Raw genomic sequence first — 17,499 nt, forward strand, 5'->3', positions numbered from 1 at the left:
CCAAACCACTGTGTTACAATTATTAAAGGGATGCTTCCTGAGTCCCCAGTTATTTCTTAGTCCATGTACGACACTCCTCATCCTGGTGGTTGAATCCTACAATACCAGAGCCCTGCTCTTAAGAAGTTTCTCCTGTTGTTAGGGGAGATAAGACATGTTTAAACAGAAACTCACCAAAATAGAAGACAATAAAGAAGATGTGAAGATTTAGTGAAAGTGAAGTTGCTCAGTCATGTCCGACTCTTTGCCACCTCATGGACTGTAGCCCACCAGGCTCCTCCGTCCATGGGATTTCCCAGGCAAGAGTACTGGAGTGGGTTGCCATTTCCTTCTCCTGGGGATCTTCCTGACCCAGCGATCAAACCCAGGTCTCCAGCATTGCAGACAGATGCTTTACCAAGCCCTAAGAAGGAAGAATTAAGAGGGAGGCATTTTAAGCAAAGTAGGCTCATTTTTGGCCCCAGTCCCTTGTCCTTTGAAGCATAAAACATGATATTGATAAAATAAATGTTCACTTACTGAAGTCTGGGGAAGTCTTTCTGGCTTATACATGAGTTAACTTGAATTTTATGCTAGTTAAAACAGCCAGTTGGTGCCTATCAAATGTATATTGTATATCTGCTTGGATTATTAAAGGAAAGGGTGCATTGACCAGAGGTAAATAATGTTCCTGTTAAAAGTAGATTAAATGCCTTCCTTCCTGGGGTGCCAAGGCAGGGGGACTCCTTTGATGATAAGACTCCCTTCCCAGGTGCCAAGGCCAGGATGACTCACTGTGTAGGTGCTGTGGTTTTGAAACCTTGAAGGCATTCACCTCTGACCTCTTCAGCATTCTTTGTTCTGACCAGATGTAAAACTGTGCTGAAACTACGCTTCTCCAGAGCCGTTCCTCAGAGTTATCTGGGATGCTGGCTTCTGGGTTATAGTCCTCAGTGTGGCTCAAATAAAACTCTTTTTTTTTTTAAGGGTTTTTTTTTTTTTTTTCATGTGGACCATTTTAAAAGTCTTATTGAATTTGTTACAATATTGCTTCTGTTTTTGGGCTTCTGTGTTTGGGCCCTCAAACACATAGGATCTTAGCTCCCTGATCAGAACCCCCTGTACTGGAAGGCCAAGTCTTAATCACTGGGTCAACCAGGCAAGTCCCCAAACTCCTATTCCTATTACAAATTGTTGATTGACTATTTTCATGGACACTTGAGGAGAGAAGATACAGCATTTGTCTGAATGTTACAGCTCAGCAGCATTTCTGAGGACTCTGATGTGATCAGGGAGGGCTCCTCAGAGGAGGTGGCACTCGAGTGGGGCCTCCAAGGATGGTGAAACCTGGGTAGCTGGAAAGCAGAGAAGATGTCAGAGGCTACAGAAATGGTTGATATTAAGGTGGAGAGTCAAGTGTGTATGAGGAGTTGTGGTAAAATGTTGAAGAGGGTCAACCTTATTGGAGAGTAGGTTTTCTAGGGAAGGGATGCCAGGTAAGACTAGAACCTCGAATGACCTACGGCAAGCACTTGGCAGGAAGAGGGAAGCAGGATGTAGGAGGAGGAGAAGATGAACCGTTTCCCTCACGGGCCCTCTGTCTACATCTTAGGCTTTTGTCTAGAATCTTTCCTTAAAAACCTCTATTATTAAGCACCAAAGCTAAATGAATGCTGAAATAATTATCTGAAAAAAACAGGGGATAAAGATTGGGGAATTATTTCCATAAACAGCAGGGTATTTCCTGAAGCCAAAAAATGTGAGTTATTTCCTTTAATATTTTTAATGCCCTACTAAATGCCCTCTAGTCTTTGGAGGGTAAAAAATAAACTCTTATCTTCAGTTGCTCTTCTTATCTTTGAAACTTATCCGATAAGAACATTTTCAACTTTTGAGTTGCAGGAACAAGCATCCTTAATAAAATTATATGGTACTTTCTTTGATATCTGATTTCTGTCTCTATTTATCCTCTGTCTTTTGACATTATTATTACCGGACACTTTTAAAAAACATGTTGTACAGTTTGTTATTCTTAAGTACATAGAGAACCATTAAATTAAGTAAATTTTTCTAGATAGCTTTTATACAACAGGAATCTTTAATATATATGTGTGTGTGTATATATTCTCATTTCAACTAACTGATAATAAGCAGTAAGTTAATTTTCACGTTTCAGAAACCAATAATAAAAACAATAAAATATTCTGGTTCGAATTCTGATCATTTACTTTTTTTCAATTTCATGACTATAAATGTAAACATTTAGAAATTTCTACTTATAAAGGTTCTCTTGAGTTATATGCTTCATGTTAATTAATTGGTATAGAACATGTGGTTTCCTTTCCTTCCAGGAGTCTGCTATGTGTACATTTTTTTTTCCTTTGCTTTAAAGTTTGTTTCCTTCTTATTCTTTGTGGGATGTATGCATGGGTAAAATGAAGTATGTCAAGAGTTAGAGAAATACATAATCCCTTAAATCACTGTGGCCAATCCAGCAAAGACCTTAAAATATACTGTCCGTTTTCCAGTATTATGTAAATCTAGCTGAGAGAAAAGATATATGGGCAAGAAACAGTGAAGTGACATTGAAGATAGAATGCCTAAATTTATCACTACTGTTAAGGGGTGTTATAGGAATTAAGAGATGATGGATGGCCAGGGAAGGCACCAGTCATTCTAGACATGCATTCATGGAGGTAACGGGGTGAAGTTTGCATGTGTCAAAGCTTGGGTGATTTCCTGAGCCAGAGAAACTTGATTCTGGCCTGCTTAGGGAAAGCTACCTGGGCTGGTAGGGTAGTTTGGAAATAGTTGACAGAAGCTGGTATCAGACTGTAGACAGATTTAGAGTCTGAGCTGAGACATATTGGGATGGGGTGACTACTATGAAGTATGTAAGGCACTTTGTGCAATAGAGCATTTATTCATGAATCCATTCTTCCATTCATTCATTGAACAAATAATAGTCCGCTCCTAACATTGGTTGGACGTGCTGTCAAGGGCTGGGTGGACAGGATTTTGGAGGGAAGAGAAACTGGAGGAAGGGCACCCAAGAGGCTAATGAAGGTGTCCGGATATGGGAAAATGAGGGCCAGTGTGGGGTATGGTGATGGAAGTGAGGGAGAGGGGCTGGACTTAGGGGTTTTCTAAGATTGTATTGGAGGATAATTGCCTTACAGTGCTCTGCTAGTTTCTGCTCTATGACAAACAGCGTGGGTCAGCCCTGGGTATACATTTGTCCCCTCCCTCTTGAGCCTCCTCCCCACCATCCCACCCTTCTAGGTCATCACAGAGCCCCAAGCTGAGCTCCCTGCGTCATAGAGCAGGTTCCCGCTGGCTATCTATTTTACACATGGTAGTGTATCTGTGGCAATACTCATCTCCCAATTCGTCCCCTTCTTCCCTTCCTTCCACTGTGTCCACATGCCCAATCTCTGCATCTGTGTCTCTATTTCTGCCCTGCAAATAGGTTTACCGGTATCATTTTTCTAGATTCCATATATATGCCTTAATATGTGATATGTGTTTGTTTTTCTCTTTCTGACTTACTTCACTCTGTGTGACAGACTCTAGGTCCATTCACAGCACTACAAATGACCCTATTTTTTTTCTAGGAGGCTTTTTGAATTCATACTGGAGCCATCATGTTAACTCGTTGGCTATAGGAGATGAAGGAAAGAGAAAGAGAAGAAGGTGGCTTCAGAGTTTCAAACTGGGCTGACTTGGCGAATGCTATTGATAGTAGGAATGAAATTAGGTGAGTGGATGCAATGTTGGAGTAAAGAGGACAGATTTACTTTAAAGGAGCAGTACCCTACATGCAATTAGTTCCAGGACTAGAGTTGAAATGAGAGATCAGGGTTGGATATATGTCATTAACAGTGTAAAGCCCTTAAGTCTATTAAATGAGACATTTTACAGTCAGCCCTCCATATCTGCAGATTCTACATCCAAGGACTCAATTAACCTCAGATCAAAAATATTTGGAAGAGAAAATTCCAGAAAGTTCTAGAAAACAGAGCTTACTATTTACATAGCATTTGCATTGTATTTACAATTATTAGCATAGCATTTCCACTGTATTAGATATTATATGTGTGTGTGTGCTCAGTCACTCAGTTGTGTCTGACCTTATGGGCTGAACCCCGCCAGGCTCCTCTTTCCATTGGATTCTCCAAGCAAGACTACTGGAGTGGGTTGCTGTTTCTTTCTCCAAGGCATCTTCCCAACCCAGGGATCAATCCCTCATCTTTTGGTGTCTCTTGCATCGGCAGGCAAATTCTTTACCATTGAGCAATCAGAGAAACATAGGGGAGGCTGTGCATAGATTATATGCAGATAAAACCACATTTTATATGAAACATGAGGACCCTGAGTTTAATATCCATGGCACTTCTAGAACCAATCCCCCATAGAAACCAAGGGATGACTGTACTCATACTGTAGTTGAAGATCATAGAGCCAAGAAAGAAATAATGGAGAGGATCACAGATCGTATAAGCATTTATGGAAAGAATGAGGAGAAGATTATAAGGAGCAGGGTAACTGGAAGAAAATGGGAGCACAAAAAATTTTCACATGTTAATATTTTCAACAATAGATTTTCATCCTTTTTTTTTTTTTTTTTTTTTTTTTTTACAAATGTTGCTGTTTAATCACTCAGTCATGTTCAACTCTTTTGTGACCCTATGGACTGTGGCCTGCTAGCCTCCGCTGTCCATGGGATTTCCCAGGCAAGAATACTGGAGTGGGTTGCTGTTTCCTTCTCCAGGGGATCGTCCTGAGCCAGGGATGGAAACCACCTCTCCTGCATTGGCAGGTGGATTCTTTACCACTGAGATACCCAGGAAGCCTTAACAGGTATCACTGAGCCCCTATAATAAGTTAGGCACTATTTTAGGTGCCAAGGTTATACGGGATTGCGTATAAATGTCCTTGACCTCATGGAGATTATATATTGGTGGGGGAAAGGCAAGACAGCTTGAAATACTCTCATGTGATGTGATACAACACGCAGAGATGTTAAAGAACTGCTATGCAATATGTTCATGCTCAGTTGCTCAGTCATGTCCGACTCTTTGCCACCCCATGAACTGTAGCCCACCAGACCCCCTCTGTTCATGAAATTCCAGGCAAGAATACTGGAGTGGGTTGCCATTCCCTACTCCAATATGTGCTGAAGATTCAAAGTACTGGTGTAACCCCCGAATAGTATAGATGATATTTTAAAATGAAACATTTTTTTCTTCTTGAGTTTATGATTCAGTAATGCCAATGACAATAAAGTAAAGTTATAAAAGAAGAGATAAGGTAGAGTGTGGAAGGAACAGAACTTTAGGTAAACGACTGATGTACACTGTCATCATCAGATATAACACAGCGTTTTTACAAGTCTATAAAATGCTGAAGTCCTTGAAGGGAGTTGCAGAAGAGGTGGGGCAGGGTCCCCGAGGCACGTTTCCTTGGGAAATGAAGCTGCTGAGTAGATGTTAACTGCTCGACTCAGTCTTTTCTGAATTGTCAGAAATGAGTGTAATAAACAAAGGCAAGCAAGGTTCAGAAGGCAGCCAACTTGCTAATGTTATAATCAAAGGTCACCTCTTTGCAAAGATGCATCTTGCCTTTGCAAGGATAGTGCTGTTTCTTGTGGAAAACATCCTCCCTGTAAATATCAGGATCCTGTGTGTACTAATTAGATACACAAAATGTGTGTGTGCATGTGCGAAGCCACACACACAACACACACAGGCGTAATCACAGTGTGCCCTTTAGTAATTCCTCTCACTGCAGTTCTTTCCAAGGGTATTGAAATTCAGTGAGGCATGAGCCCTCGATAAATGCTTGCTTGTTTAGCCAGGAAACATTGGATGCGAGCCAATGTATATTTCGTGAGTTGTGAAACAATATGCTATAGGATTAATGAATTTTTGAAACTAAAGATTAAGAAACCTTTTGTCCAGGTGGCATGATAAAGGAATAAAGACACTGAGTGTTTTAAAGATCTATAGTACATTAAAATAGCCATTATACAATTAATCTTCATCAAAGTCTACTTATGTATGTGTGCTCAGTCACTCCGTCATGTCTGACTCTGTGACTCCATGGACTGTAGCCCGCCAGGCTCCTCTGTCCATGGAATGCTCCAGGCAAGAATACTGGAATAGTTGCCATCTCCTCCTTCAGGGGATCTTCCCTACCCAGGAATCAAACCTAGGTCTTCTGCATTGCAGGCAGATTCTTTACCCTCTGAGTCACCAGGGAAGCCCTATATCTATATGTATATGTTTAGCTAATTCCCTTTGCTGTACAATAGTAACTAACACAACATTGTAAATCAATTATACTCCAATAAAATTTTTTAAAAAAGAAAAAAAATTATGGGTAGAGAATAATAATAAGATCACCAAATCTGAAAATTAAATCATCTCAGCATTTTGGTTGATGTGGTATGTATTGTGTAAGATAAAATAATTTTTTTTAAAAAAGATACCAGTTTATGCTGGACCAGTGATTTTATTCTCACCTCCGTAGGCACTAAATTGATAGAATCTGGATTTATTTTTAGGAGCATTCCCAAGCAGTGGACCCTGTCCAATGGTATGGAGGAAGTATCAACTTTGAGGAAATTTCTCAGGTTCAGCAGTAGAATCTCCAAGTAAAGAAGAAAAAGTTTCAAATGTGAATGGAAAGTAGGGGGTGGAAGTTTGGGAAGACATCAGTATGGGGAGCTTAGAGACCAAAGGTAACACAATTCTTTATAATGTTGGTGATTCATTCATGGCCCTTTATATCATGAGAATTAACACCTGGGTTATAAAGTTAATTGTATTATATCACTTCAGCATTTTGGAGAACATCATTTGCCACAGTCCATTAAAAATCCCTAGCATAATGAATATATTACTTTGGGATTCCAGTGAAGTCTAATGAATAAATATAACATTTAAGCACATTCCTAAGAACCTAGTCTAGATTCACTTGATAAACTAGATAAGCTTGCTGTTAATGGATTTGTTCTGGTTGGCTGAGTTAATAATGAGTGCTTAAAACTGCACCTAATGCATATTTACTCAATAAAAGAACCATCTGAGTGATGCTTCTATGTGCAATTGGAAGCCCAAGGTAATAAGCATTCATTTGAAAGCTTTAAAAACTATTACTACACATTAGGATTATATAATTTGAATTTTTTGAAATTTTTTTGTCTTTCCAATTTCATTCGATCACTGTCAGGCAGGACATTTGTTTACATTAGAGCAGATGAATAGTGTAAATATACTTTAAAGAAATTTGCATGGTCTGGGAAGACAAATAAAAATTATAATCATGCTATGTACAAAGTAAAATATTCCAACATGTAGCTTGGCAATAGATACTTGGAAATAGTCCAGAAAATTCCTAATCCTTATATCTGCAACTTCTGTGTTTATTACTTTTAATTTAATTTTTAGTCTATGGGAAGATTTTTTTGGCTTGAAAATGAGCAACGTTTTTCATAATCTGATTCAGGATCAGTGTATTCACTTTCACAAATGTGTACTGATATTTTGTGATAAGAGGTAGACAAATTAGATGTTATTTAGTTATGTCATTGCCTTCACTGAGAATTCCCTGGTGGGCTAGTGGTTAGGACTCAACGCTTTCACTACCAGAGGCCCAGGTTTGATCCCTGGTAAGGGAACTAAGATCTTGCAAACTGTGTGGCATTCTCCGACCCCCACCCCCAAATCATTGCTTTTATAGAACTTGCCACCTTGTTGTGCCCTCAGCAAAGCTCTCTTTGTTGTCTTGACTGTTCCCTACACCTTTCAGCTTCTTCTTGTCTGCCATGGATAAGTCCTCAGATGTTTGTGTGGGAGTCTCATACCTGAGGCAGCTCCAGTGATAGTAATAACTAGGTCTATGAATTAAGAATGCTGCTAGTTGCAAATAACAACATGCCTGGGCAACAGCCGCTTCAGTAAGTAGTGTTTATTCTTCTCAGATATCAGTAGCTCGGAGGCAGAATGCTGGTGGCATTGTTCAGGGGCTTAGAGGTGCTAGGGCTGGTGTCTGTCTGGATTTCTGTTTGTTCCCTTCTAGCCACTGGAGTAGCACCAGGCACTCTTTGTCTTGAAGGCAGAAGGACGTGGAGGAAGAAGCAACGCCAGACGCAACATCGACCAGAAATTACCAAAGGTTTTACTGTTATTCAGTCTCCCTGGACATTTCTGCCTCCACGTAATTGTCTAGAACTGTGGCATATGGGCACCTGGCTGCAAAGAAAAGTGGGCGTGTGAGATTTTAGTTGAGGGGGGAATGGGAGAAGGGAATCAGAACTGAGTGTTGGAGTAGAACACCCAGTGGGGTTAACCAGGCAGTAGTGCTGGCCACACCTGGAGAGCCTGGCTCTAGCGATCAGGACCCGAGACTCACGGGGATCAGCTGGGACGAGAGGAGACAGGTCACCGAGGCTGTTCGCATCACCATCGGCGTCCCCCTCCATCCACACTCACCCCGATCTGCATATTGACGTGGGGGAAACTACTGTATCCCTGGAGGTGATTCTTAATGTGTCTTTCTTTCCCTCTTGATTTGATTTGATTCTCACATATTATGTAATAATACAGGAATAGATTGCAAAATCATCTCTCATCACTGTTTCCTTAAATGGTTTTCATGCTTCCATTTTCCTTTTGATCCATATCATTTGCATGCATTTCAGTGGAAAGATAATTAAATGCTAAGTTATTTTTTCACTTCACATTATTTCATAACTGTGTCCCTCTGGCTGCTTTCTTTTGTCCTTAATGAATGTCTGTATTGTCTGCACTGATTACTTTAAAGGATAGACATTATTAGCGATCCCAGCTTAGTAGCCATTATAACGTTCCTTAGCTCCAAGAGATTACTTGCACAAGAGTCATTATATCCACAGTAGCAGAAGGACCCAATCATATTTGTTATTTTTGAAAAGCTATTTTTTAAAAATTCTCCTGGTTTGAGAATGATGTAACCATGGTGACTTAACAACTTTCATAATGTATGGATCAGTCAGTCAGCTGAAAACTCTGCTGGTTCAATGTGCAAGTAATCTTTGTGTTTAAACATCCCAAACCACTATTTTAACTTTAAATAGTGATCAAAATTATCACTAGATAGGTCAAAAGAACTATCTTTCTTATTACCTTTGGCACTACATGTGTGTGTTTATGTCACTATGTATTTTATTTCCAGAAAAAGTTGTATTTCTTCAACTTCCCCTACCATTTTTATAACACGGACCAGGCTTTAAAATGCAGTACTTAGTGCTCGCTTCGGCAGCACATATACTAAAATTGGAACGATGCAGAGAAGATTAGCATGGCCCCTGCGCAAGGATGACACGCAATTTCGTGAAGTGTTCCATATAAAAGAAAGAGAGAAGAAAAAAAAAGAAAAAAAAGAAAATAAAATGCAGTACTTAGCAAGGGACTCTCAAGAGTCTTCTCCAACACTTCCCTTAGAAGGCCAGAACACTGGAATTAAAAAAAAAAAAAAAAACAAATAAAACCCCCACTAGATTTCATATAATCCCAAATAACTTTTAAAAATTGTAAATATCTTTATACATATTTAGATGATTTTGCCATTGGTCATCATAAGATTAAATAGTTAAAGGTTCAATTTCTAACTACAGTTGCAAGTGCAATTTTGTAAATACACTGTGTTGTTAGTTGCTCAGTCATGTCAGACTCTTTGTGACCCCATGGATTATAGCCCGCCAGACTCCTCCTCGTCTGCAGGAATTTCTAGACAAGAATACTGGAGTGGGTTGCCATTTCCTTCTCCAGTGGATCTTCCCCACCCAGGAATTGAATCTGGGTCTCCTGCATTGCAGGCAGATTCTTTACTGTCTGAGCCACCAGGAAGCCCAATCGTTACATCACTTTTAGATGTATCCAGTGAAATCTCCATACCTCATAAGCATGATAACCATTGTTAATAAAAAACAATTAATTTATAATATTGATTAAGTTCTGCCTTCAACCAATGACTGGATAAATAAGTAAAGATCTTGACCGAAATGCAGAAGACACAAGGGACTCAGGTTCAATCACTAGGTTGGGAAGATGCCCTGGAGGAGGGCATGGCAACCCACTCTAGTATTCTTGCCTGGAGAATTCCATGGACAGAGGAGCCTGGTGGGGCTACAGTCCATGGGGTTGCAAAGAGCTGGACAAGACTGAGGACACCTCAGTGGATTCAACCGATAGAATATTATCTGGCCATTACAAAGAAGCAATGTACCGGTAATGTGACAGATTGGATAAACCTTGAAAATATTATGCTAAGTGAAAGTAAACCATCACAAAAAATCTATATATTACTTGGTTTAATTCATATGAAAATCTAGAATAGGGAAACCTATGAAGACAAAAAACAGATTAGTATTTGTTTATGCCTGGGAAGAATGAAGGAATAGGCGGGCTACTGTGGAAAATTCTGAAAGATATGGGAATACCCGACTACCTCACCTGCCTCTTGAGAAACCTGTATGCAGGTCAGGAAGAAACAGTTAGAACTGGACATGGAACAGACTGGTTCCAAATAGGAAAAGGAGTACATCAAGGCTGTATGTTGTCACCCTGCTTATTTAACTTCTTTGCAGAGTACATCATGAAAAACGCTGGGTTGGATGAAGCACAAGCTTAATCAAGATTGCCGGGAGAAATATCAATAACCTCAGATATGCAGATGATACCACCCTTATGGCAGAAAGTGAAGAAGAACTAAAGAGCTTCTTGATGAAAGTGAAGGAGGAGAGTGAAAAAGTTGGCTTAAAGTTCAACATTCAGAAAACTAAGATCATGGCATCTGGTCCCATCACTTCATGGCAAATAGATGGGGAAACAGTGGCTGACTTTATTTTTTTGGGCTCCAAAATCACTCTAGATGGTGATTGCACCCGTGAAATTAAAAGATGCTTATTCCTTGGAAGGAAAGTTATGACCAACCTAGACAGCTTATTAAAAAGCAGAGACATTACTTTGTCAACAAAGGTCCATCTAGTCAAGGCTATGGTTTTTCCAGTGGTCATGTATGGATGTAAGAGTTGGACTATAAAGAAAGCTGAGCACCAAAGAATTGATGCTTTTGAACTGTGGTGTTGGAGAAGACTCTTGAGAGTCCTTGGACTGCAAGGAGATCCAACCAGTCCATCCTAAAGAAGATCAGTCCTGGGTGTTCATTGGAAGGACTGATGTTGAAGCTGAAACTCCAATATTTTGGCCACATCATTCGAAGAGTTGACTCATTGGAAAAGACCCTGATGCTGGGAAAGATTGAGGGTGGGAGGAGAAGGGGACGACAGAGGATGAGATGGCTGGATGGCATCACCAACTCAATGGACAGGAGTTTGGGTAAACTCTGGGAGTTGGTGATGGACAAGGAGGCCTGGCGTGCTGCGGTCCATGGGATCACAAAGAGTCGGACACAACTGAGCAACTGAACTGATTGAACTGAACAGATGAAATGCATAATGTTTATTTTTGAAGTGGTGAAAGTATTTCAAAATTAACTGTGGAGATAATTGCACTTATATGTAAATATACTAGAAATCATTAAAACTGTACTATAAATGGATAAATTGCATGGTAAATAACTATCTCAATAAAGCTGTTTAAAAAGGAAAGAAAAAACTATGAACAAGTTCTGCCTTCATATTTGGGGATTTCACGTTGTTTTTCTACTTGGATTTATATTTTAATTTCATTTCCACTGAGGAGTCTTATTTTAAGGTAACATATTCATGAGCGATGTGAAATGCTGTGTGTCTGTGGACGAGTATGATACAGTTAACACCGTGGTCAGTAGCGCGGAATGTGGAGCCGGGTTTCTTGAGTTCCAATCACGTTTTGCCACCTGCTGGCTATGTGATATTGAGAAAGTTACTGCGCTCTCTGTGCCTCAAAGTCCTTGTCTGTGAAAGGCAGAAAATATTGCTTATGCCATAGGATTGTCGTGAGAATAGAAACGGTTTACATAGTACCAAAGTTAAAGAAAGCCTGCAATACAGAGGCACCTGGTAAACTTTTGCTGTTGTTGTTAGACTGAGATTGTTTCTGTTCAGTCACTAAACTGTGTCTGACTCTGTGTGACCCCCAAGGACCACACTGCACCAGGCCTCCCTGTCCTTCACCAACACCTGGAGTTTGCTCAAGCTCATGTCCATTGAGTCAATGATGCCATCCAACCATCTCATCCTCTGTCATCTCCTTCCCCTCTTGCCCTTAATCTTTCCCAGCATCAGGGTCTTTTCCAAAGAGTCAGTTCTTCGCATCAGGTGGCCAAAGTATTGGAGCTTCGGCTTCAGCATCAGTCCTTCCAATGAATATTCAGGACTGATTTCCTTTAGGATGGGCTGGTTGGATCTCCTTGCAGTCCAAGGGACTCTCAAGAGTCTTCTTCAGCTGAGATAGGGTTCAGCATCTACTTTGCTCCTCTTGTTAAATTTTTATAGACTTAGGTGCTGATCACCTTGTCTCACATAAAGAGAGAGATGACCGTGAAAGGACTTTGGTATCTATTATTGTCCTTCAAGTTTGAACTTCTTCCAAGTTACATGCCAAAGAAATCACATCTGTCTATAAAGGAAACTAAGGCAAGTTTGACAACCTGACTAGAATGTCTCAGTTTTGTTGAAAGTAAAGACTTGGAAATACCTGGTTTTCAAAAAGTTTCTAGAACTTGTGCTGTTCACTGTTTCAATGTCTATGTAATAGACTGAGAAGGCTTGGCTAAGCCTTATCAAATAGCTCTTAGAGTCTGTTCGTCTTTCACTTAGAGGCTCCAAATTTATCTCAATATTCTCAGAGATGATTGGGAATGGAATAAATTTGCTGTTGTTCTGTCGATAAGTCGTGTCCAACTATTTGCGACCCCTTGGACTGCAGCTCGCCAGGCTCCCCTGTCCTTCACTATCTCCTGGAATTTGCTCAAGTTCATGTTCATTGAGTCATCTTCTGCCTCCCTCTTCTCTTTTTGCCTTCAATCTTTCCCAGCATCAGGATCTTTTCCAGTGAGTCGGCTCTTTACATCAATTTTTAATCAGTTTTATAAATGGTGTAATTTACACAGAGTAAAATTCACCAGTTTTACAAGTACAGTTCTGTGCATTTTGACAAATGTTTAAGATTTTGTAACCCCCACCACCATCGTGGTAAGGAACATTTCCATCACTCCAAAATGGTACCTCAGCCTGTTGCAGCCCACGCCTCCTGCAGGTTTCCGGCCCTGATCTTTCTGTTACTATGTTTTACTTCTAGAATCTGAGTCAACACCTAGGAGTGAGGTTGCAGGTTATACAGTTAGTGTGTGTTTAACGTTATTAGAAACTGCAGACTGGTTTTGAAGCGAGCCTACTGCCAGCAGTCTCTGACAGTGGCTGTTCATAGCCCCATCAATACTTGCTGTCATCAGTAATTTATTTATTCGGCTGTGCTGAGTCTTAGTAGCGGCACGCAGGATCTTCGATGTTCCTTGCAGCATGTGGAATCTTTTCATTGCAACATGTGGTATTTGGTTTCCTCAGCAGGGATCTAACCTGGGTCCCTTGCTTTGGGGGCTCGAAGTCTCAGCCACAGGACCACCAGGTAAATCTCTGTCATCAGTGACTTTTTTTTCTTTTAGCTATTTTATTGAGATGCAGTGATACCTCATGAATTTGATTTGAAGGTATCTTAACTCTTCATGGTGTTGAGCATCTTTGCATTTATTGTGTGCCATTGTCCTGTGCTTATTGGCTTTATTGCCATTCTTTGCTAAAGAGTCTGCTCAAAATTTTTTGCTCATTTTGGTCACTTTCCTTCTTATTGGTTTGTAAGAGTCTTTATATGTGTGTGTGTGCTCAGTCGCTGAGTCATGTGCAACTTTTTGCAACCCCATGGTCCTTCCAGGTTCCTCTGTCCATGGGATTTTCCATGAAAGGATACTGGAGTGAGTTGCCATATCCTTCTTCAGGGGATCTTCCTGACCCAGGGATCGAACCCATCTCTCTTGTGTCTCCTGCATTGACAGGGGGATTCTTGTGCCACCTGGGGAGCCCAAGAGTCTTTATATAGTCTAATTATTTTGTTTTTATAATGAGCTTTATTTTTCCTTCCAAGGTTTTATTTATTTATTTTTAACTGGAGGATAATTTTATATTATGATATGTTTTTAAATATATTTTAGAAAACATTGATGCTGCAAATTTTGCTCATCTACTTTATGGAAAATGCCCTTCATGTTTCTTAATTGTCCAGCAATCCACTAACTCACACTTTCTGCCAGAAAAAAAATATTTAATTCTATCTTTCAGTTCTAACAGGTACATCAATGTGGATTCCTGTATCAATCCCTTCACATCAGAATTCTGACTTCAAGATAGATAAAGTTTGGATATTTGCCAGAAGTTTTTCATCCTTGGATGAAAAAACTAAAGTGTTTTCTCTCAGTGTTTCTAACCAATGCTCCCTTGATTGCTCTCACGGTGATGATTTATTTTTTTTGTGTGTGTGTATGTAAATAGTTGAGGATGGAAATGCTGGCTGTTAACAGAAAATTATCTTCATTCCCATTTCATTGTATAGTATTTCTAGATTCAAAATATCCCAACACAGGTCAGAACACTCCATTTCTAAAATCTTAAATAAATAGGTATATGATTGAGAAAGATGAGAAACCTTTTTTAGACACTAATATTCTGAATTGTTCCTTTATTTGGTGTTCAGAAGTCTTTTATCCTGGGCTGATGCACTATAGAAAGATGAGGGCTGGTGAGAGTAAGGCTTTCCTTTTTCAAAGGACAGCATCTTGCCAGGAGGGGTGAGAAGGGAGAACCCAGGGCATCTCAAGCTTTGGGATATTTAAGCAGGGGAGCTTTGGGAAAGTGTATGCACGCAAGTTGAAGAAAGGGGACCTGTTTCCCCATCCATGCCTGCGTACTCCTGGGACAATTTCATGTACTGGGAGCATCCATCCCACAGCCTGAAGACCTTTGTTCTAAGCTAATGTGGTTCTTGAGAAGTAAAAGTTTAAGAGGCAATGGGATGCCAGATATTCCCAGAAAGGTAATTTGTTCCCTTCTGGAAGAGAGGGAGAGTTTCCTAGTGGAGAACACAGTGGTGTCTTTGAGCGGTCAAGCGAAGGTCATAACCTGAATTTCTTCAAGTCTTGTTGACGAGAGAGATTTTAATGCACCAGGACTGTAAATGAAGTATCTCTGTCTGTCTCTGTACATTTTTCATAGAAAGTGGTAGTGGTGGTGGTCTTATTTATGTGTGTGCTCAGTCGTGTCTGACTCTTTGTGACCCCATGGACTATAGCCCGCCAGGCTCCTCTGTCCATGGGATTTCTCAAGCAAGAATCCTGGAGTGAGATGCCATTTCCTCCTCCAGGGGATCTGCCCGACCAGGGGATGGAACTCGGGTCTCCCACCTCTCCTGCATGGGCAGGTGGATTCTTTAACACTGAGCGACCTGACTTTTACTATTATTTAAAATCAGGCATTGTCACCCTGTTTTTAAGAATTTTTGGTTAATATTCCTCCAGTATGATTTTCTTGGGGACCACCTCAATCTGTATCAGTGGGAGAACTAATTACTAGAGTATTTAATTAAGAGTTTCTTTCAGGCACTTTTCGAGAAACAATTGAACATTTGAAAAACTTCACCTTATTGTTTCTGGAACTGAACATTGAAGACAGTGGTTGAAAAGATCCAAATAGACCAGCCCAGTCATTACAAAAATTATTTTCATTTATTCAAGGCTTTAAAATAAAATATTCATTTAATAGGGTACTCACAGAGGCAATAAAATACATAATTTAATCAGGCTTTCAAACTCATTTAAAAATAGAGAGCTTTCATTTGAGAAAGCTCAGCTATTTTTCTTCCCTCTAGCACATTAGAAAAAAAAACTGCAACTCACAAGATACTACGTTGTATAAGAGAGCCAAATTCTGTTTGACTTACATATCTTGATGAACAGGGAGGAAAAACTCTGCTTGCTGCAGCTGCTGGCATCCAGGCCCTTGACTTTGGGCATTTTGAAATTATGATATGAATTCATGGCGTGTCTTTAATGCACCTGCCTGCTTCCCATTTGATGAGACAAGTGTAGGAAGAACTTGACAGACAGACTGAAAAATCTTCCTTTTGCACCATTTGGAACAATAGTCTTTGGCCCTCCCTAATAGGAAGATTGGTAAAACCTCTCCCCTACTAGCCTTTAAATAAATCCCTAGTTCCTTTTAATATGTTTGCCTAACGATAGAAGCATACAGAAGACTCATTCAATTGTAAATGTGAACCCGGTATAACGAAGCATAAATGGGACGCATTTAAAAGCGGAGTCCCTCCCTGCTGATACTGGAAGAGCTAAGATCTGATCCTATAATTCATGATCCTGTAATGTTGAGGCACCAGCTTGACCCGAACTCATACCAACCAAATGCAAAAGGCCCTTGGAAACCAAGAGGTCCGAAAGGGAATGGATGAGGCAGTGAAAAATGGCCAAATATTGGGTTGGCCAAAAGCTTCATTTGTGTTTTTCTGTAACATCTTACGGAAAAACCCAAATGAATTTTTTGGTCAACCCAATAGAAAATGGAACTAGTCCACTCTGAACTGAATTGAGAATGGATCGCTGCAGAGTGAAGGAAAGGAGATTAAATTAGCCTGGTGATGGAGACCCGAGTGTCGGCCAGCTGTTCCACCTTTGCCTTGAAACCTCGCTGCCACTGTCCAAATCCTTTTCGCTTCCTCTTGTTAGACCTGTTTACAGCAGCCCAGCGACTCAGCTGGCAATGACCTTCCCACTTCTGGGCCCTTGGGTTTGTCCTCCTCTCCCTCAAACACTGTGTGATACCTTACTCATTTCCCTCCTGGCTCCCTGGCTTCATTCTTATTGCTACCTACTCCTGTGTATCGCATTGACTCTGGTCTCGCATTTCAAGCAAGTTTCTGGTTTCTTTGCTTTTCCTTGTATTTGCCATGATCTCCCACTGAATGGAGTTCATCCACCAGAGCAGTCTTGTCCCTTCCAATACGTCTCCTCCTCTTTGTGCCTGCTGCCCCCTCTCTGCTCCAGGATGTCTACTGGGGGGGCTTCCTGTGAACCAGCTAGCTTTCACAGTAACCAGAGTCATACAGGCAAGTCTCCAGGGCTTGAAGAGCTCTGCCAAATTCAAGCCATTGAATTTGAAGAGTTCTGTTTTTCCTACAAAAAATCAAGTGAGCATCATTGGACTCCCAAGGCCGAGTGACAGATGTACAAAATCCCTATTGAGTTATGGGCTGGATTCTAGTTTGGTTATTAAATTCTTGGTGTGTCCTATGTTGGGTTTAGTCTGCTGTTCAAGGATATTTCAGGGCCATATTCAAAACCAGTGTATACATATGTGTGTGTATATATATATATACATATACATATATATACATGTGTACAAATATTTGTTATATTAAATATTTGGACCACCAGTTGCTTGGTACCAAAACCAATACACGAATTCAATTCAAA

The 17,499-nt window shown here is 40.4% G+C and overlaps 1 non-coding gene across 1 annotated transcript; it reads left to right on the top strand.

Moving 5' to 3' along the window:
* The first annotated feature begins 9,266 nt into the window (after positions 1–9,266).
* On the top strand, positions 9,267–9,373 carry LOC133049790 (U6 spliceosomal RNA). The gene has a single exon (XR_009691470.1). It is a non-coding gene; the product is annotated as a U6 spliceosomal RNA (small nuclear RNA).
* Positions 9,374–17,499: the final 8,126 nt, after the last annotated feature.

This window comes from Dama dama, chromosome 30 (genome assembly GCF_033118175.1).
Source record: "Dama dama isolate Ldn47 chromosome 30, ASM3311817v1, whole genome shotgun sequence".
Taxonomy (NCBI): Eukaryota; Metazoa; Chordata; class Mammalia; order Artiodactyla; family Cervidae; genus Dama; species Dama dama.